Genomic DNA, 22,892 nt, shown 5'->3' with positions numbered 1-22,892 from the left:
TAAGTCCTTTGCACCTCACGTTGCTGTCTGTGCTCATGATGTAGTGGTTAATTGCAATTCTGGAAACAGATCCTCTGAAATGCATCACTAGAGAACTTTAACTATACATGAACATATCTGTTGGCAGATATAAGCAGTGATTCTTCTCCACTGTATACACTGAAATATCTCCATCATATGGTGCTCAGCTACATTCAGGACCTGACTTGGGGGCTTAGAACAAAATTTTGAGAAAAAGAAAAAAGAAGGAGGGAGAAAAAGTGCAGCATGGCCTGCAGCCAGAATCCGGTTGTCTTTAGAGATAAAGGAGACATTTCCCCTCTGAAATCCACATAGAAGAACAGCTCTGATGCTCAAAGAGCTTATGCAGTAAAACACTACCTTTAGATTAACCGTCATTGCTTTCAGGGGTTGTCAGCTGACAGGATTATTACAGAGGACTCAAACTATTTATGATGTCTTTATGCTTTATGACAGATTTATCTGAAATATTAAGTAAAGCTGGAGTTGTGTGAATCTCTTCTAGATCTCTAGGTTGCTTCAATTTGTAACTTTTAACATTCTTTAGCTATGTAACAGAAGTAATGTCATAGGGAAAACAACACATAAAGACAATTGGCACTTATAATTTTAATAATTAATTTATAATTTATAATTTTAATAAACAGGCTTTGCTTAGGGACATGGTGGATCAGAAAGAATAATGAATCATATCCACACTGTCACACCCCTATTTAGTTTTATTATTTTCAGATTTGCAAATCTTGTGAAATGTAGAGCCATGTAACCAAGAAAAAAAAGATATTACATATTTATTTACACACAGTATGAGACTGCTCCTCTCTGTTTTGGACATCTTAACAATACCATTTTTTAACAATTTCATAAAACCGCGACATCGCATTTTCTTTAAATAAGGAGTTCAAGTTTGATCAAAAGTGTTCAAAAACCTTTTTAATCATGAAGAAAATGGCAGCTTAACAACTGCTACTCAAACTCAAAAGTAAATGACAGTAACAGTAAATGACAAAGAGATATTAAGGTCATCATGGTGAAAGGTTATCAACTATAAAGTTGATAACTATAAACCACCAAGAATAATCTGCAAAAAGGTGAATTTTCTGTAAATAATTAGGAGCTACGTTGCACAGAAGATTTTGTGAACAGAGTTTGTGAATACTGAACGGTGAATAGGCAGGATCCTCTGCATAAGCAGTCTTACAAATATTTTAAAAAACAATTGCTGTTTTTTTTTTTCCTTTTATACCAGACATTCTATCTAAGCAGTGATTTTAGGACGAGAAAAATTGCATAGAAAATAATCATCACTCCAGTAAATTCACATATCCAAATATTCCTCTAAAATCCAAGTTCTTAGTTTATTGATTCCATGAATGCAGAAATAAATACAGTCTGTAAAAATACTGTCTGAAGAAGACATTTTGACTCAGAAAGTCTTAACTTTCCAAACTCTCTGGACTTACAAATCTGACAGGGTTGCCCCATAGGTGCCTGGTTTTGTGATAATAAACTATTTACTAGTGGCTCAGTTGTTTGCGTTATCATAAAAAAGTTGCACAGTGCTGTCCAGTTTATTGCTATGGTATTTGGGTCATAATATCCAGCTTGTATAGGTAATTATTGTTGCTCAGGTCAGTTTCTATTTCCTGACCTGCAGTCAGAATGCAGTCAGTACGTGAGTGAGAACTATTACAGCTCGAAATCGAACCTTTAAGGGGAATGGAGTGCAACTGTATATGAATATGGATCTCAGCTATCACACCCCCTGTGAAAAGCAAACCGTTTCATTTCTATGATAGGCAGCCAGTCAGAAGATTGCAATGCCAGAGTGCTTTGCCACTACAGGCAAGAAAAAAGCAAACAATAATGTACTGAAAGTTTCTTGGAAATAAAAGGTAAACTATTAAAAGCTTCGATCATAATCATGCAATATCATTAAACTTGTTAACACAACAATTTGGGAATTTGAAGGTTCAATGATTGTAGGTCAGAGTGCAATGGATTTTTTTTCTAAACACTAACAGCAAATATTCAGTGAGGAAGAGTGTAGATGTTAGCTGCTGCAGAACTAAGATACCCAAGATTTTACTTTCGTCTCCATTGACAAATATATTAAAATTTTTAATTAATCTATAATAATGTACTTAATCCACTATTATGTCATGGTTCATATCTAAAATTAGTGCACAATGCAGGCAATACTTAATAAATAAAAGAGTTACTGTATAAAAATTAGAAGCTGGTAGATTGAGTGATATACAGCCTGGTGAAAACTGACCATAGCACAATATCCTGTTGTGCTCCTTATCAGAAAAGTTTATATAAATAAATAAATATCCCTGACACAGGAAAGGTTATATGGAGGAGACAACAAAGTCTGAGAAAGGATTCATATAACCTGCATTTCTACTGGAGCAGAAAGGGAACTAAAACACAATTTAAACCTGGTGAAAATGCTCTGCATGTCATATTTTCAAGTTTCCCAATGCTGGTTGTTAAAGAGTCCAAGAGTGGGTGGCAACTTCTACCATTCATTTTTTCATTTTTAGCAGCAAAATGGAAATTAATAATAGGCAAACAGAAAAAGTATAAATATGCATGGTACCATTATACTTTATTCAACATGTTACATAAAGAAAAAAACATCAGAGGCAATTTGATTAACTCACACATATCCTGTGGTAATTTATCAGACTTTTACTCTTAAACATAACTAATTTATTCAGTACAATTCATGCTGGTTCCAGTAATACTGTAACTGCTGCTAAAATAAAGACAGTGGTAACAAATCACACATGCCTTTAAATTAAAGGGGTGGCCTTTACTGAACCACCAACAACATGTGCTCAAACAGAAAACTCTAGAGTGAAGACACAAGCAAAAGCACATTTAGGACTAAATTATATGAACTCATAAAATGTGAATTGTTATTTATTATTAATATTTAATCCAAATATTTTGTATCAATATATTGTTTTTTAATCACTTTTTATTAATGTTACTAACTTGAGTCCTCACCATACAAAACAAATATTCTTGATTCTTTTTTAGTTTAAGAAAAAAAAAACTGATGATTTTTTTTTTTTAATCAGTTTCCATGTTTTAAGCAAAATCATTAAAGAGTCATCCAAAATGTTATTTTTCATTACATAATGTAAATGGGTAGATTTAGGTTACATTAAAAATGACATCCACGTAAAATTATATATGCTGTAAATTATTTTTAATTACCATCAACTTGTCCAGAAAGTACATGTGGAAATTAGCTTTTTTTTTTTTTTTTTTTTTTTGTGCAACCTGGTCCCATGCGTCTTCCTTTTGAAAAGGTCAATGAAATGTTTCACATTGTCCCTGTACAAAGTAAAAAAAAAAAAAAAAAAAAAAGGTCTGAAGGTCTTCTCCTTGTGGAAAGCAATAAAATATTAAATGTTAAAGGAATTTCAGGCACTATAAATGCAGCGGGACACATATTTCCATTCAGTTTGTAAAGTATATTAAAGACTTAAAAAATCTTTGTAATCTTTAAGGAAAATTTACCTCAACCCAAATATTAAAACATTTTCAGAGACCCAATCAAAATGACAAAAATATCTAAATCAAGAAATCCTGGAGTGTTTATCCTTGTGAGTTTCAAATTCACCTGTGCAGAACATAAACAGCAGATGAAGTTAAAATTAGACATTTAAAATTCCCTCAAATAATTTCTTTCCTAAGCTCCTATGGTAGGTTATGAAACACACATGGTTCATTCTCAGTTCAGCGTAAGAAAGCGAAACTCTCCTTCCTGGAAGTTGCTGCACTCTTCCCCACTTTAAGGTCTCATTTAGGTCTCATTATTCAAAACTGCATCACCTTTGGATATGGGTTTCATTTTATAATAGCATAACAATAAACCACACACAGTCCACATTATTCTAAGCAGTGTTGCCCTAACCCTGCTCAGCTGCGTTGGGACAAACTGGAATGTCATCCAAGAGATCGTCCTTAGTTCTGTACATCACTGTCCAGCTGATCCAGTGCCTTAGGGGATGGCTAAAAACAAATCCCAGCATGCACTGGAATCATATAAAAGCTCTCTGGTTGGTTCAAAGGAACTATTATGGAATATTCCATAATACTTCTAAAATAACTGTCAGAGCTCCGTGTTTCACAATGACATCCAGTCTAAAGTGTGGAGGAAAAATGCAATGTCTAGAATCAAAGCACACATCATAAACTTTTCAACATCCAACATTTGTCCTGGAGGGATTTCAGTACAAATTTTCTGCAAAGGTCCAGCACTTCTAGCTGAACCTTTGTGTTCCTCTCATTGACAGTCAGGGCAGCTCTATTTGAGCACCTCTTGCTGCCAAACCCAGCAAGTCAGCACAGATGGTATCACGAATACTGTTTAAAGTCATCATTCACTTTATTGTTGGGGCTGTCTGTCTGGGAGAGGTTGCCACATCAACTTCTCTCTGTCTTGCTCTGGACTCTAAAAAAGTTAAGCGTGTTTCTCTGCTGACTTCCAACAGCCTGCTCAGTATGCTGCACCATGAGTGAAGGTCGGTATTCAGTAGGAGATTCCCTACAGTTCTGCGAGATATCAACCCTCTATGTGGTCAGCAGAAATAATATTGTGTCCATCAGCAGCTGCAGAGAACTATCATTAACTTTTTGGAGTCTCACAATGAGGAATGTCACAAGGAAAATCCTCAGTTTCTTTTTCTTTTATCCAAATACGTTGCATATTCCAGCTTGTACTTTCGTACTCCTGCTTTACTGTAAAAAGTTCTACATCTTTGCCTGTGATTTCCTTGGGAAAATACATGGATTATGTACTTAAACTTAAATTAACCTTAGGTGTCTTTGTAACTAAAAACTGTAATAGGAACTTTCTTATGGTGCCACATGAGAGGTAAAGCAGCAGCCTAAGAAGTGTGATATTAAAGTGCAACTCGGAGATAATCCTCTCCATGAAGTGATGATTCGTCTGGATGTGGAGCTTAAGGAAGAAAAGAGAAGGAGGGCTGGAGGGTCTTCATATGATTTTAAACCTGTGGCAAAAGGAACTAAAACTGTTCTGCAATTTAGCTTCCTTGCTGTTTACTTCATAACCAATATCTTTGTAATTTCTGTTTAAACCAAGAAACAAAATAAACTAAACTATATATTGCATGTGAAAGACAAACTCCTATCTGATGACTGATTAATGAACAGAAAGTGGAAGGAGAATGTTCTCTACTTGGGATCTCAGTTTCTGATCTGCAGTCAGAGCACAAACATGCAAATTGAAATTCCTTCTTTCTACCGACTGTTATGCAGAACATGTTTCTAGATCGATGTTTGTAAATAGATTATATAGCAAAATAAAGCTTAAAACTTTTATCTAAAAAAAATTGAAAAGTTTTAGTCTACTATGTGTTGAGATGTAGCCTGTAATCCAGAAACCTGTCAAATAAAACAGAACTATTTATTGAAGAAAAATGCTAAAGTGCTGAAATGCTGGAAGCTGCTTTTTGACATCAATTGTTCATTGTTTGTGTGATTATAGGGAAGCATCTTTACAGTCCCAAAGGTGACACAAAGTGAGGTATTGAACCACAGTTTAATTTCCTCCAGGTCCCTGTTCCCTTCTTTACCAATCCAGCCTCCCTCTTTAATCCCTGACATAATAAATAGATTCAGAGTGAACTTTAAAAAGAAGAATGCAGAAAGCAGAGAGACAGAGGCAGAGCAAGAGGGGAAAAAAGGAAACATCCAATACAACAAACATATTTCTCCCAGACCCAATCCTCTAGCTGTCCAGGGAACAAATAGCATAAATTACAGATATAAATCTACAAGGTTCAAATACAGAGGAATTCAGAGGGCGACGGTCTTTGCTTCCACCATTATTAACCAGAGAAATGATCATGAATGTACATACAGTACGAGCACAAGATAAGTTTGGACCCATTTATTTTGACTGAACAGCTAAAAGTTTTGCCTCATATTTTCCTAGAAGCTTACAAACATAATTTTTGGGGGGTAATCTAATTGCTCCCGTTGGGAATGTGGGGAAATCAAACATGCTAAATCTCTTTGCATTAGTTCTCAAAGAGCTTTAGAGCTATTTTTTCCCTCAAAGTGCTGGATTCTTAAGTGTCACAAGATTGGTAGCAATGACAGTTTTTATTACAACAGCCATTAATACCACTGTCACAGTGTCATCATCAGCAATGCCACTGCTGAAAGCTGTAGGTGTAAAGCTTGTAACTACGGTTTCCACAATGAAAATAATATAAGGGAGAACTAGCAATCCCACCACTTTTAAAGTAATGAATCATGGGAGTTTTAAACAGATGCTTTGCTAATTACCTGAAGCAGCTAGCTGTGTAACAGTGCTAATGCTCGCTAGAACATTAGTAGGAGTGAGTCAGAGTTCATTTTTATTTTATTTCCAACATCTCTGGTGGACTACTAAACCTGACAAGGGTTTGCAACTCCTCTTAGAATATTTAAGTATTATAAATCCAAATCTAGTGTAATGAAGATCATTTAAAAAAACATTTCTTTAACCAGTGTGGGGCAAGACACAAAATATAAATAATAATAATAATAATAATAATAATAATAATAGAACAAAAATAATTAAAGCAGAGCTACAAACTGCATCCAATATTTAATGGCAACTTGATTTGTAATTGTGGAAATTGAGACTAGATACGCTTTGAATTCCAACCTAGTTTTTGGCACAAACAAAAGAAACTGGCCACTGATCTAACATTTTTTGTGAAATATAAGGATGATGCAACTCAGGAAGGGACAGAGCAGTAAGACTATTAATGCATTTAAAAGCCAATAAAAAAGTTTTAAAGTAAATTATTTGGCACACAATTAGCCAGATGAGGTCAGACAGAACAGCTGAGATATGTTAGTGTTTGTGTGTACCTGAATAAAGGTCAGGCAGCAGCAGCATTCTGGAAAGGATGGAAGTGAGGCATGAATTGACCCAGAATTAAGTGAACTGCAGTAATCCAACCAAGGTGTGATAAAACACTGGATTGTTATCTCCAGGTCAGGTTTTACAATTGAAAGAAACTTTTCTGCAAAACACTGTTGTCTGATAAATATACCATCAATGTTACTATATGAATTCTTTAACATTCCTAAAAAGACATAAAGGTATTCTTTAAGACACAAAAACATGTGGAGCTTTTTGGAGACTACTTGCATAGAATTTGTGTTGGTAATTGGTAAAATAGAGAGGAAATAAAAATATTTGCTCAGCTCATCTTTAAATTAGTTGAATGTTTGATGACCCAAGTAATAATTATGTTCTTCTAGGATCCACAGCTGCAAACAGCTTATACAGCACCAGCTACGCAAAGCTCTGGCTTTACATATTCGTGGACTGCAACCGTACTTAAAGATTCATTTGTCACTGTAGTATGCACCAACATTTACCTCTTTTACAACACAGTTCATTCATAAACCCTCAAAGAGGAGCAATTTTTCAGGGCTGCCTGTGGTTATCCATAGTCCACAAACAAGGTGGCCAAAATCCTGCTCAAGTGTGAGCATTCAAAAAAAAAAAAAATCAAGGCAGCATGGCGGAATCAAAAGAGGTACAGAGTGGGGCTAAGCATTGTTCATAAAATAAGAGACAGAAGACTTGTAAATGCATAAATACATCAGTGATATATTATACCTTCAGTTTTGCTCCATTTCCAAGCATAAATGCTGGTAAAAGAGCAGCTTTTGGATGAAGTCCAGTGGTCTCTTATGTAGACCATCTGCAAGTGGTACAACAAACTTTTGAGTCACAAAACTCTTTCACCTTTAATAAATCAGCTGATTTGGGACGGCCTGTAGGCGAGTCAGGGGTGTAACAGCAAGACATCAAGTTGTCACTTCAAAGTCTGATGAAGGCTCTGTTGTTGTTTGACTGTCCAATGAGAAGATTATCCAAAATGCACAACAATCTTCTTTGCACAACAATCTCCAGAGTAGACCCCAAAAAGAACCAACCTTCTTTATCAGGGTGTCTTTTTAAACCACTAGCTCTTATGTTGCTACCCCAACAGATGATGGCAGAAGAGAGTGAAGAGAGTTCTGTCTCCACAGCAGGTTAATAGAAGTCATGTCCAGACTGCTGTCCTTGTCAGCACTGAGGAAATCAGCTTCTTGTTCATCTCTGATACACCCTGCAACTGTATTCATAAGACTCTGTCTTGTGATGAAATCAGAAGTGTATGCAGCGAAAAAGAAAGGTACGAGTACACATCCTTATGGTGCCCCTGTGCTGCTGATTAGCTGGTTACACACCTGAGCCTACAGTCGTAAACTGTGGTCTGTTTGTAATCATCCACATGCAAGACGCAGCAAAATATTGTGACATTCAGCCTGTTTTTCTTTTTCTCATCTATTGCATAAATAATTTGACTGAAATATAAAGTTGTGAAACAAAAAGTCATATTTTGTTTTGACAGTAACATCTGGCACTATGCATTACCCCATTACTGCACATTCAGAAGTCCTAATGCTTCACTGCTGCTATGCTTTACTTCAACTCTATTTTCCTCACACCGTTTTTCAGCACTCACCTGGTCATTTTCTGATCGTTCTCAGGGAATTGATTTATTAACTTTCCCTGTGCTAACAAAAGGCAACAGGTAAATTCCATAACTATTATGATGAAAATTAAATATAAGGTGTTTGCTTGTATGTTACTTTTCCATTCTATTAAATAAATGTAATTTGAAGTAAAACTTTTCCTTTGTACTTAATTTGTAATAGGCTTGTGGGAAGACAGCTTTTACCTTTTGGATGACATCCAGCAACTAAACAAGCAAGGACTAATGTGTGTTTACTTAGATGTTTTTCCTTCTGTTGTTTCCTCTCTTGAGGAAATAAAGTGTGTTGATATAAATAGTCACACCAGGAGAAAACACTGAGTTGAACTTGAGAATAATACAAGAAAAACAAATGAAGTCTCCGTCTATCTTGGACCCACAGTGATGCTGATGATGAGCTGCATTCACCCCATACAGCATGAACCCAGATTCAGCAAGAAAAACGGAGAAAAGAAGCAGCAGCAGAAGGTAAGGTAAAGGAGACAGGAAAAAACTGGGTCATGCTTGAAGTGGTTATGTTGGTGTATTGCACCACCATCAACCGTCTCTGCACTGAATAATTTACAAAAGCAACACCGTTAACACATAACTAATGACTCTTCCCGAATTTGCAAGCCAGAACACAATGTGAAGCTTCTCCCTAAAACACAGACAAAGGACTCTGACACATTGAAAACCTCCAACTAGACACCCTCAAGTGACCTCAGCTCTCAACATTTTAAACTGACCTCTGAGGCACCCAAACAGAGATTGATCAGTTCTGAAAGCATCAAGGAGGAGACAATGGGGCAGAGTTTCCATTACTGGACTCCTAATCCGGTTACAGGTATATGCTCTTAATGGGGGTGAGCTGCAAGAGTTTTGTGTGAATGGGAGGTTATCCATCATGAATACACCTCTGTGCAGCCAAGGGGACAGCGGGGAAGGTTAATGTAAGCCCAGATCCGAATAAAGCTCACATCTAATCAGAATTCAAATCTCTAGTGATGGTCTTTCTTCTGCCTTTGTCGAGAACTGAGATGTGTTCAGACTCCATCGAGAGGGCTGGCCTAACACCTTGCTGCAGCATCTTAAGCTTTTCCTTCCACAGCAACAGATAGAAAAGTGAGGCGATGCTCACTGACACATTTCAATACACAAATCAAAAATATCTAAAGGGGCAATGTTATGTATTTATCAGGGATACAGTGCCATTCTGTAGCACAGTTAAGTAACTATGTTAATTTCAGTTGTAAAAATATATAATCGTTAAAATTTGGTTCTGTATTTTGACGCCTTGAAATTTGACCTCTGTTTCTTTAAAAACTCCTGCTCTTTCCGAAACGTCGCCTTCAGGAAGTCATCACAACATGGCTCCTCTAAATCTTTAGCAAAGTTTTTACCAGAGTTGAACTGAAAAGCAGGTTGTATGATGAGCTCAGCAGATGAGCAGGTGTTTGCTAATTGCTGATGGCTAGTCTGAAGGGGCTGTGAGGGGGAGGGGCAGCCGTCCTGCCCCTCCCTCCCCCTCAGAAGTTTGAAATATGCAACTCCAAGGAGGAGCTAATACTGATGCAATATTTATCCCATGCAAGTAATATTTACTGATCATAACTTAAAATAAAGAATTGTTTCAAACAACATTACCTTGACGTCCTTTTAAGTCATCGAGGTATTACATGAAAATTATTAGATGTTTTTTACGGTCACAACTCCTTTCCACACTGAAAGGACCTGGCACACACTTCAAAAATGAACAAATGACAAAAATGCAATCATGTGACCTACTGAGAGTTCTTACCCGCTTAATGCCCTGAAGCTATACACTGTCATGTGAAAGTTTCAATAAGAACATAAATGCTGTACAACTATTACCTGAAAACATGACGCCCCATATTTTTGCTGTGTATGTGGTGACCTTCTTTTGCTTATATCAGTGTTGGATCATGATTTTTCTTTATGTTGTGGATGATGAGAATACCAGTAATTTTATAAGCAAACAAAGTGTGACTGAAATATTTGCATCTTTCCAAGCCATGAGTTCTGATGTTCAAGCTTGAAATGCTTTAATAATTGAAAAAAAAAAAAAAAAATCTCTCTAAAATCTCGCATTTGTAACAATAATTAAACTGTGCAATAATTTTTCAGTTCTTTGCACAATATTATTACGGGTCTTGTAATGTTGCAAATTAATGTTGTTTACAGTGTAATAATTTCCATGCTTTACTCTCCCACTCCTGAAACTGTCCACATATTTTACTAATCCATTCTTTGTTCCAGTCCATGAAAAAAAGTGAAATTTTCCAACACTGAATAATGCTTTTATCTTTTCTGCATTGCAGACCCAAACCTTCAAGCACCTTACCAGACTTGTTTGGTTATTGCAGCCGATCCAGCATTAAACCTATACTGATACATAAATTGGTTGTGTTAAAGTCTCATGTGTTTGTAATTTGCCAAAGTTGATAAAAGATTCATTTAGGAGTCAAAAAACCGAGGAGTGATGGTGGGAAAATAAAACTGCACTAAAGAGAAATGACAGCCATAATGAGACCCCACACCTTCCCACTGCTTCACCACACATGATGCAGAGGATATTTGATACATTCACCAGCTCCACATAAATATGAAAATCTGAAGTGGGAACGGCATTAGGAAGATCTCACCATTAAAATTCAACCAGCATGACATGATTTCCGAGCATGGAGATGTTGCAATGTTTCTGAAAGCCTCCTCAGCGGTATAAAAATGATCGCTCACTGCTTTGATTTGCCCTAAGACATAAGCTTTATGAAAATAAATGGTGTATCTTTGAACCTAAATCATGGTAGAACGCTGCCTATTGAACTCGAGCCTATTTTAGTTGCATTTTCCCGAGGTGATGTAAACAAATGTGCTATTTGTGAGCGTTGCTCCCTTGTGGGATTTTTTCAACACTGACATGAATCCACACACAAATGTGCTGCATGCTGCTTTTATTAAACAAGCACTCCAGCCAAAGGCACCACTTGCTCTATTAATTGTGATAAATGACTTCCACTTTCAACTCCCTTCCACCTAATATTATGATGCCTCATATTCTGATGAGCAACAACATATCTGTCAGGCAACTGGGTGAAGAGAGAACAAATAAACCGAGTGCAAATTCTTGAGCCTGTATTAAGTCAAAAATTTCTAAACAATTTCAAATAAAATAGATTCCCAGGTAATTTTATCTGTATAACGTTTAAAAAAATATATTGCTTATGTGCACAGTTAACAAATCTGTGTTCTAAATATTAAAAATTGAGCAAATATAATATAAAGTAGAATGTGTGTTGGAAGGAAGCGATAGGACGGGTGAGACATGCGAAGGACAATCAATTTGACAGCTTTTGATTCTGTGTCTCCATTGTGTTTGGACATGAAGCCGTTTGGCATGTTTTGGATAAATGCTAAGATCTATATGCATAATATACGTGTCTCTTGTTAACAATTATACATGCTTGACTTGTTGCTCTGACAGGGTTCTTTACAGGATTCTAATAATGCTTTTTTAGCATTATAATCTTAATGCATTTTTGTCATAATAAATGTGTCAGATATGTATATTTTTTTACATGAACTACAAACAGGCTAAATTCAAAAAAGCAGTTTTCAAATGATGATTTAATTTCACCCAAATCAAACTGGCCCTGTGTGACAAAGTAATTGTCCATTGTTAAATTGTGACTTAACCGTCATTAACCACATTTTTCGGTTGGATTTCACTTTCCACTCTGAGGGCTGATTACTGCCAGACCTGAAGAATTAAGGGATCACTTAAATATAACCTTTCAGAAAACATGAAGAGGCTTTTAAAGAACCAACGAGAAACAAAGTCATTGACCTCAATCAGTCTTAAAAGGCTCACAAGGAAATTTTGAACACTTTGGGACTCCAGGGAACTGCAGTGGGACTGTCAACACTAGAGAACAGTACTGAGCCTGACCTAGAGTGGTCAGTATGTCAAAAGCACAAGAGTGCACTTATGACTCATCCACACCTCCTCTAATAACCTTTATTCTGACAAGAAAAAGTAGAACTGTTTGAAATGTGCATGTCCTATAGCATCTGGTGCAAAGCAAAACATTTCAGAAAAAGAACGTCATACTGTCAAGCATGGTGGTGGTACTGTGATGATGTGGGGCTACTTTGTTGCTTTGAGAACTGAATGATTTGTTTAACTCATGGAACCAGGAATTCTGCTCCCTTGTAGAAGATCTTAAAGGAGAATGTTGCCCAGTTAGTTCATAAGTTTAAGCTCAGATGCACATATACAGTGATATCAATTATACCAGGAAGTCCCATTAGGAATGAACAAATAAAATAAGAATAAAAAGTAAACTACAGCTGGGGGATGATGTAAAGTTCATTCTTCATCTAGGAGGCAGGAGCAGACAAGTGTTTATTCTTAAAAACCTCAAATGTGGCTGAATTCAAACAATTTGGTACGAAGGAGTAGGCCAAAAATCCTTTACAGTGAGTTATGCAAAGGACATTGTCCATGCCTGATGGCAGTTATCAACCTGGGAGGCCCAGCTAGTTAGGATAACAATTCAACTGTACAAAACCAGCAAACATTTCCAGACATCTTTTCCAGTTAGACAATAAATGTGAATCTCTCGTCACTTAATATTTGCCACAACAGATTTAAAAAAATATATATTTTTAAACTTTTGGTATGACAGTTTAGCACAAGTCTCTGTATCTTATAACTACCTGACTTGACAACCATCAGTCAAAGTCTGACAGACCACTTTCACAGATGAGCTGTTTTAGACCCAATCTAAATCCTGCTGAGCCATCAAATTAGCTCATCTAGCAGAATAACATACCTGCTCAGCACAAAACTATAAACTTGATCTAAACCGTTTAAAATCCTGCGTCCCACTTTTCAGATTTCTGTTCATGGAAAACATAAAAATGACGACGCGTTGGTCTATCATAAAACCCAGAAAAAAATTAGATGTACGTTTTGGGTGTGCAAACTTTTGCAAGGTAATGCGTTCAATAGGCCGTTCTGCACATTAAAGCTACATCTCTGATCGTCCAATTGCATTGTTTATGTTTAACTAGATTGTGAAAAAACTCCCTTTGTGGAAGAAGTTGAAGTTAAATTAGATTTTTAAATGGCTTTGGTTAGCTTATTTAGCATAGTGTGGTGCAACTTACTAAAACATTCTCTTTCATACAAATATTTCATGACATTAATTCATCAACCCTGCTTTTTTTTGTGCAGAAAGTATAAAATAGTGCTGTGTCCTTGGTAACCAAAGTCCAAATATGTAGGAGGGTTTTTAAACACACCATAGTAATCATATATCTGCCATTCAATAAGAAAATACATACTGTGTTATTAGTTTATTAAACAGTCAATCCTATCCATGTGAAACTGAAAATGTCTTAGTCACACAGAGAAATTATTCTGAAAGGATGCATCAGCTTCTGAACATGGCATGAAAAAGGCCCTTTAAGGCTGATTAATGCATTAACAAATTTCTGGGTAAACCCATTTGGGACTTGTAAAGTTGTTGCTTAGCTCTTCATTAACAGGGCCTCTGACTGTACTATGAATCACTGCCATCAAAATGTCTTCTGCCATCAGCCCACAGTAATGTAATGCGTGACAGCTGTGTGCAAGTATTCATGAGCAGAGCTCACCGGGGCCTGAGGTTACCTCTATGTTGGGTCATTTTTTAGGAGCAGAACGAATCAACATGACCTGATAAGGAGAAAAAGCTATTTCAGGTTTGGATATGAACCCTTCCTTTGATCAGCAGCTCCTATCAGCGCAGCATCCAGTGTACGTTTGCTCAGCGGCGTAGGGAAAGTGCGGTTCCCGCTGGACCTGCGTGCTCACAAGACAACTTCCTGAGGCAAAACAAACATCTTTGTTTGAGATGGGGACATCAAGTTGTCCCCATCTCAGCCTCACTTCAACATCAAATGTTGGAGTTATCCTCCACCCTGAAATTCAAAACATCTGCCTCCAGTTGTGTGCCCTTTAATTCCCACAGGAGCTCGGCTAAAAACAAAACAAGAACTGTCTCCTCTAATAAAGAATAGTTGGCGAGCCCTCTATGATCTTTCTCTGCACTCTTGTCAGTCATAGCTCTGTCCTGGTCTTCTTTGAGGAGAAAATGAAAGAAGATGAGACAGCAGAGAAAAGGGGAAAAAAAGAAAACAGAATTTCATGTGGGCATGCGGGTTAAAGGAAAAACTTTTTCCCCCCTCACGTGGTCATATGTCCATTTTGAGCCTTTAATCTTTTAAAGTTCAGTGGGATAAAAAAACTCTTGAAGCCAGTCAAGATAAAACTATTGCCGTTTCATCTGAAATGGCTGAAGAAGGTAAATATTCAGTTTCCTTCATCTGCTAAGTCAAACCATTTCACCTTAGTTCTCCTTCCCTTTCATATTTTATTTAATTCTTAACTGATCTTGTGGCTACAGAAATCCTGCAAAGAGTATTCGGATGCATTGTTCTTTCAACGTTGTACTGACTGTCCAACAATACAACTCAGTTAATAGACTGACTTTCTGCTTTACAAACTGCATAATTATTGATTTTGACACTTCACTGTTCAGAAATCCTTTAAGCAATTGTGCTGAAGACTTCTGCAAATTCACCAATCAGACAACATTGTGGCCACTGACAGATGGAGAGAATAACAATGATTATCTCTTCAACCAAGCACCTGCTAGTAGGTGGGATATACTCAGACACTTTAGCCAGTTAGAACTCAATTTGCTTAATTGTCTAGTAGTGCTGATGACAAGTTCCTAAAGTTTAAACTGAGCATCAGCATAAGGTAAACAGGGGGTTAAAGTGACTTTGATTGCCTGGCCTTGATGATAGAGAAGCAATAGCAGCTCAAATATGAACCCACTACTAACATAAGCTTTATGATATCTTGGAGAGCACAACACATTGAACCTCAACACAGCAGACCACACCACATCCAACTATCTCAGTGAAAAACATGACCTGGTCCAAGGAGTCTAAATGCAGCTGCAGTATTCAATTAGTAGGATTGGATATTGGTGTAGGCAAAATGAAAACACGGATCAATCCTGCCTGGTACCAACACTTCTTGCTGATGGTGTTCTTGACACGCTTTGGGACTCTTAGTACAAACTGACATCATTTAAAGATCTCTTCTTACCCAAGTATTGTTGGGAACCATGTTTATTCCTTCCCAACCAGAATGTGCCCATCTTTTGCTGCTCCCTTCCAGCAGGATGATGAACCTTTTTACAAAATTCAGATCATCTCACACTAGTCTCTTAAGCATAAAGAGTTCACAGTACCCCAGCGGCTTCCACAGATATCAATCCAACAGAGTGCCACAGGGCTGTGGTGCAACAGGAGATGCACATGGATGTACAGCTCACAAATCTGCAGCAACTGCATAATGCGACCAAACTAGCATGTTTTCAAAGTAGTAAATGCTGAGTCTGATAGAAACATGCCAGAAAACAGTCTTTAGTAACCGTCTGTTGCTGCGTAGCTGAACATCAGCTGTGATGAAGACCGTATTTCCTGATAGTTGTGTCTTTCAGTAGGAAGTGTGCTGCTAAAGGAAAATGGTTTGAAAACTTTGAGGTGTAGACCTGGGAGCCAAATTTTACAGATTTAAATCAAAGAGAATCACTTCAAACTCCAGCATGTGCTACAGCTATGTGCAAACATCTCTTAACATCCTCCCCTTAGAAAATTTGCTAGATCCTAGTACCACACATACTGCAGCAGACCATTAGGGGTCTGTTTGACTGTTTAAAAGGTAGTTCTCATGTTGTTCACTGTATAATCCATAACTGCTGCTTGGACAGGCAGTCTGGAGACCACACAATTCCACATCACATTTCTAATAGCTAAAAACATAGTGTTGAAAACATCTGAACAAAACAGATGTTTTCTTCCTCCAAACACCACTGTACAACATCTCTACAACAGCCAATATGTCAGCTTCGAGTCCAGTGCAATCATTTTCAGCTGGACAAAAAAACAACAGCATGGTTCTGTTCAGTAACAGTTCAGACAGGCAGGTGATGTTGAGGAGTTCAGGTGAGAAATGACAACTAGGTGCTGTAGAAAATGAACACAGCCAATGTGAGACTGCTCTTTAAAGAAACTCAGCGTCAGCTCACTATTAACAAGATGAATAATTAACCTGTGTCTTGTACCTCCAAGTTGAGTTCCTTTCACTGCTGACATATCCTTTGATTCAAACTGAATGTTCTTAATGCACCCTTCACCAGCGGAGCCACAACCTGCAGATGACTAGTTTGAATTCTTGGTTTTCCAAGAGAGCTCATACTCAGGGGGAGAAGATGCCTGATGCAGGAGCTGCAATGAATGCAGGTGAAAACAGCAATGGCTTAAAGTAAAAGCTTAATGTACTCTACTCTCCATTCAGTGCAGGTGTGAATCATCTACCACCCTGAGAGTTGTGATTGGAAGGAAAACAAAGTGAAGCAAAACCTCCGAGTGATAAACTTTATACATTACTCAACTGTCAGGACACAAACAAGCTTGTAATTTTATGCTTTTGTTTTAAATTGTGATGCAGTTTATTCTCATAAGCCTGGAAAACTTGTACAACTGTGAATCAGTTTTAGAACCTGCAGTAAGGGCTTGTCTACATACACACATGCCAAATGTAGGAGTTAAACATTTGTACCCTTTAGCAACTTAAACAATTTGTGGTTGAAACTTTCAGGCATCTTATCCAATATGTCCCTTATTTCAGTCTCTGGACATTTGTCCAGAGGACAATAGGAAAACAATGATATACAACTGACACCTAGTGGTTAAAATGAGTACGGCAGTAATCAAAAGCCAGCAGCTGTGTATTGAGATTTCCACAAACTTCATTTCACTGGATATAGATTTAGATCTTGTAGTAAAACTGTGGATCTGGGAAAAGAAAGGGAAAAAAAAAAAGGAACTTGACATTTCCCACAGAAAATCAAGTTAAGCCTGGAAATTTGTAGCAATGTTGTCAATCAAACAAAGGCCAATTGTAGATTAGACAAATGCATCAATCCATAAAATAAAATGAAGCTACATGATTTATTTGGAGCTTCAGCTGCTTTCAGGAAAGAAAAAACACCCAGCCAATGTTCTTGCAGATGAGCAGTGAAATGAACAAAATAATCACAATGTCTACTTCTGTATTGAACAGGTTTAATAATTATCACATCAGTTTCAAATCAACAGTCCAGTTCTAAGAGAAATGTGTCAACACAAAGTTTAAACAAATTTAACTTTAAAACTTACCCTAAACACAGAATTCCCTGTGTTTAGGGAATTCCATAAGGATTTAATCCAAATCCTTATGGATTTGGATTAAATGTAAAGTGGTGAAATGATATTTTCTTGACTAGCAATACACTGATATACAAGATCCATTGTTCTGTTAATATTGCAAATACATCCTCATAAAATGTAGTAAACAATATACTGGCTCTTCATATCACATATAGTCTGTCTCGATGGATTTTAAAGCCTCCCTCTATTGAGATTATTCTCTGTTCCTCAATAAATTTTAAGTCATTTTATTGCCCGCAAACAAGTGCAATACAATTTTGCTCGCAGTATTTCTTGTGAAATGTGTTAATCAAAATTCCAATATACCACCCAACCAGAAGCGTTCTTGTATTATGAAACCTGTCTGGCTGACAAAAGCAAAGCGCAGACGTTTAAGTGTGGTGGCCGCTGATGCAACACAATCCCTCAACCTGCAATCCTCCTCTGACAAACTCTGTCCCCTCCACAAGAACACAAAGATACGACTAGCTGGATTACAATGTCACATTAAGAACTGTTGCAGTATGACATTCAGCAAAGGCTTCACCGTTTTTTTACCTCAACAAAATGTCTTATGGCAGAAACAATTTTTTATCATAGAATAGCAGCAGAACAATTATTGCAAACAAAGCTGAAAACCCTCAAGCTTTAGTCTTCCTGATGTTTCCCTTAAGTTGTTCATGTTGTCCAGAACTTCAGACACGTCGCTGTGAATCATGCCTTCAACAGTCTGCCAATGAATACAAGTGAAGGGATAAGTTTAGGGTGAAAAACAAAATCCACCAAAAAACAGCTGCACTTGTTTATATACTGACCATTTGCAAAAGAAATCTTTTAAAACGTTTTGGAAGTGATCTTTATCTCACCTGTGGAACATGGTGGTCCGGTTGCCTAGCAATCTGTCGTATGAACGACTCAGACAGCAGGTTTTAGATAAAGGGAGTCTCTAAACCAGAAAGAAAGAAAGTATTGATGAAGCCTGAAAAACAAAGTTAACTTCCAACAGGATTTAGAGTTACAGCTATAAAAAAAATATAATTAAAAAAACACGTTTTATCAATGCTATTAAATGGGAGATAATTATTTTGTCCAATTGTTTTCACTCAAAATACTACAACTAAAAACTAATTATGACAAGACTGACATGATTAAGGTTTGGTTTCAATTTGGTTGAAAGATTCATCAATTTTTGCATAATTAAAAGAAAACATAACATTGCAATGTTTTAAGGGATGAAGGCTCCATGTACATCACTCTGGTCTTTAGCTCCATACACAGATCCTCTCACTGATTCAAGGAATAACTCAGTCACTTCCAATTACAACCAACATTTTGGTGAAAAAAAAAAAAAAACATTTCATAAACCTCTACCAGGGTTATGAATACATTTATGCTTTGTTGCTTTCCATTTTTCACAAATAAACAATGTATCTGCTGACTGTACTGGATTATAATTTAACTTTGTCTAAATAAATCTAGAATGTGTTAGATTTACAGAAACTGAGAACGAGCTGAGCTGTTACCAACTTGAAGGCCTCAAAATGCCTGTTTGCTTAATTATAACTGAAATAAAACAGAACAACTTCCAAATATACATTTGGTGGATGGAATTATATACACTAAAGGACAAAAAAAAGCATCTTAAGATATTTTTGCAAAAAAAAAAAAATCTGAGCAACAAAATGTAATAAAAGTTACTTGTCAAATGCTACTTTTGTCATAGCATTCCAATACTCTAGTAGAATTCCAATATCATAACTTGTAAATACTAAAAGTGTACACATCTCCTTTTTAAATGTTTTTTTTTTGTTAAAAAAAAGATGATTATTTTTAATAGTATGAGCTATTTTAAAAAGGTTAACTTCCTATTGTATCTGTTTAAAACATGAGTAAAGTATCTTCATGCTTACCAGCATTGAAACTCTTTAACCCAGACTATAAAGGACACTTGATTAACTAAAAATGTTCCATCACACAGCTACTTCTTCGATCTTCTTCCTGGTGAAAAAAACAGCAATGAAATCAGATAGAAAGAAATGAACTATGACACCACAACCTACAACATGCTATTTTCTATTTTTCTCCCACGGAGAGGCGACTCAGATGGCCCCTGTGCACAATAGATGTCAACACATTGTGTCAGGACAGGCCTGCCGTGCCACTGCAACAGCAACCTGGGTAATAGTGCAACTCATCACTGCCACCTCCGCAAGGATACTCAAGACACAGAGACACTTTGGTTATCAGAACATTTTACTTCATACAAAAAACAGCAGCAAAAAAAAAAAAAAAAAAAACAAAACCAACTATACCAATTTTTAACTTTAGAGTGATTTGATGCTTTCCAGAATATAAAGCTCCACATTTGTAAAAAGTGATTTCATTAAGAAGTTGAAGGAAATTGGAAAATTGGCCTCAAGGCCTTCAGTTTTTCTGAGCCATAAATAAGTACTCATTGATAAGTTGATTTAATTTGCATCATGAATTGCCTCTGTAACACTTCCAAATTGAAAAAAAAAAACAAACAAAAAAACTGTTGAAACAACTCATTTGACTAACACTTCCACATAGTTAAACATTTTACCTTCCTAAAATAATGATCCAAGTCATTTTCAGCCAAAAGTGATTTTTTTTTGTCTGTCTGGTCATTATTTAAGGAAGATGAGGATTTACAAAAACCAACTGGCTGTAAAATAAACAGAAACTGTAAATCACAGACAGAAGAAGTATTTTAAAAGAATTTCCAGCTCCTATAAACTTGAGAAAATGTGGAGATTAAGGATCCTACTATAAAGTAACAGTTGAATATTCGCCATTAATTTCTGGGAATGGCACATCGAAGTTCTAAAGAAAACAAAGTGACTGGAGGCACACTGAACACTTCAGAGTTTTGAGGATGTCACACACTTCATCCTTCAGTTTTACCTCTCTCATATAAAGAGAATATTTAACTCCTACAGACCTTTAGAGACGAAGACGTTCCAGTTCAAGTCTGCAGAGCCGAGCCTTTGAATCTTCACAGGATTTTTCCTTTTGCTTCCCGACTCCATAAGATTAAAAGATGTTCCAAGAAAATTAACAAAAAAGTAATAAATTAGTTTAGCTCAGTGTAACATTAAAAGTAGTTTAAATGATGTCAAAAAAATGCTTGAGGAAAACAGATTCCAAACACATTTGTTAAATAAGATCCCTGTTAAAAATGTATATAAACAGGATCATTATGTTTATATGCTTTTCTTTTCTGTAGTTTACATTAATTCTATGTGAAACGAGAAAAGAAAAAAAAAAACTGCCTGAGGCTACAGAGTGAGAAACCCATTATTCTAAGAGCTTTACAGAAAAATAAGAAAATAAATTGCGCAAATTGTTTCAAGTTAAACATATAAAGATACTGAAGAGTAAAAACACTTAAGAGTTCCTTCTGAGAGGGGAAAAGAAAAATCCCTTTCCTTAAACCTCTGGGGGAAGCATACAGCAGCACTTTGAAGCTTCAGTCTCTGACAAAAACAGCTTACCATAAAACACTATGCAAGTGAAGGGAAAAAGGCTTTCTGTAATGGATGCTTAGGCCCACAGAGAGCCCTGATCTCAACAATAATAAATCAGGCTGGGATTAGACAACGAGACAGAAGCAAGAGATACTAACAAAGCAAAACCATTCTTTGTAATAAAGTTTTGAAATTCTGCAGATTAATCAATCACGTGAATAAATTAAGACAAAACTTATCAAGGAAACATGTTCAAATATTTATACATCTTTCGTTTCTCTTCATGGATGGGGGGTGTAGTCAGATGGCCCCAGCGCACATTTTGTCTCCTCATATCGGATCGGATTGGGATGCGCATGCCGCTGCAGCAAACACCCCAACTGATTAGTGCAGCTCATCACTCTCACACCCACCATCCCGTTGATTTGATCTTGTAGAATTTGAGCCCATTTTGTTTGTACCTTGAACTCCAATTTAAACCGACGGGACGCCTCATCCATTCAGCGCAATCCACCATGACTGCTACGAAACACTTTTCTTACTCCCGAGGCAAAGTTTCTAGTAGCGTCTGTGAACAAATAAAACAAGCAGGTCAGCTAATGACGATGAACAGAGTAGAAGGGTTTAATAGTTAATGTCACACAACAAAGTCTGATTAGGGAGGTAAAATATCCGCTAAATTAATAGGTCATAAACTTACGAAAGATTATAAAACACGAGGTAGCCGAATTAGCTTAAGCGCTAGCAATCTAATGAAGCAAACATTTACTTCAACATAACAGTTCTTGCCCAAAACCTACTTAAGTTTAAGATATATACATTATCTTGAACCTACGAGTCTACTGACGTTATACTGCAACTTTGAAGCTTAAAAAACGGGAAATTTACCTGCTTTATCAGTACAGCGTGCCTCTTTCATTTTAAACCACATGGCTAATCGGTTCAAACCAGCTCGAGCCTTCTTCGCCTTTCTGTACAAAGCGGCTGGCAAACAACTTTTAGATGAATTACCGCCACCTAGCGGAAAGAAACCTGAATCAGAAGGCGTTTTAACCATGCACCCTTACTGATGTTCGCTTTCCTTAAAAATCCAGGCACATATTTGAAGACGGATTGCCTTAAATTATCCAACTACAAGCTCTTCACCATGTTGTAGGTTCTTTTATTGGACCGATAATAGTTTTCAAACTCTCACCAAAATCCCGCTGGTTCGCCATCTTGCTCGCGAGAATACGTAATTTTTCGGTTTCTTTGATCGCCCAAATTTTTATACCGCAACTAGATAAAACGTCGTGAAACTTTCCAATAACGTGATTTTACCTACAATTACCTTATTATGCATATTTTCTTACAATATGCAACATTTCGTGCAACATTATATTTTCTTCAATTCAATATAAAAAATATTCTACCATTTTGAAACTGCATCAAATTTTAATCTATTTAAATCTTTTTGGAACCAACATGCAGTGGT

The 22,892-nt window shown here is 36.6% G+C and overlaps 1 long non-coding RNA gene across 1 annotated transcript; it reads right to left on the bottom strand.

Moving 5' to 3' along the window:
- Positions 1-17,788: 17,788 nt before the first annotated feature.
- LOC106954390 (uncharacterized) lies at positions 17,789-22,577 on the bottom strand. Its single transcript, XR_001426352.1, has 6 exons — positions 22,307-22,577; positions 21,880-21,986; positions 20,893-20,974; positions 19,841-19,928; positions 18,797-18,876; positions 17,789-18,660 (listed from the first exon to the last, which is right to left on the bottom strand). It is a non-coding gene; the product is annotated as an uncharacterized LOC106954390 (long non-coding RNA).
- Positions 22,578-22,892: the final 315 nt, after the last annotated feature.

The sequence above is a fragment of the Poecilia latipinna genome, unplaced genomic scaffold (assembly GCF_001443285.1).
Source record: "Poecilia latipinna isolate Pla-1442-1.1 unplaced genomic scaffold, P_latipinna-1.0 Scaffold652, whole genome shotgun sequence".
NCBI classification, from domain to species: domain Eukaryota; kingdom Metazoa; phylum Chordata; class Actinopteri; order Cyprinodontiformes; family Poeciliidae; genus Poecilia; species Poecilia latipinna.
The sequence above is the reverse complement of the archived record's forward strand: the minus strand, read 5'-3'. Positions and strand labels throughout refer to the sequence as shown.